The sequence below is a fragment of the Sinocyclocheilus rhinocerous genome, unplaced genomic scaffold, assembly GCF_001515625.1.
Source record: "Sinocyclocheilus rhinocerous isolate Xijiao unplaced genomic scaffold, SAMN03320098_v1.1 scaffold1494, whole genome shotgun sequence".
Classification (NCBI taxonomy): Eukaryota; Metazoa; Chordata; class Actinopteri; order Cypriniformes; family Cyprinidae; genus Sinocyclocheilus; species Sinocyclocheilus rhinocerous.
Window position 1 is genome coordinate 227,680 of NW_015641023.1, and position 237 is coordinate 227,916.

Below are 237 nucleotides of genomic sequence, written 5' to 3' on the forward strand. Positions count from 1 at the left end.
TCTGTGTGTGTGTGTGTGTGTGTGTGTGTTTTGATATGCTTCCGGCTCCACATCCCAGAAAGCCTGTTTGAAGGATTCCCACACTCCTGGAAACAATGGAAATATCAGGGAATTTGTAAGTAAGTCATATTTTAAAGACTTGGAAAAGTCATGGAGAGTAATTCAATCTTATAAACACCCATGGAAAATTTGATGAATCTGTTTTTTTTTTTTTTTAATGATCACCTCATTTCAAAA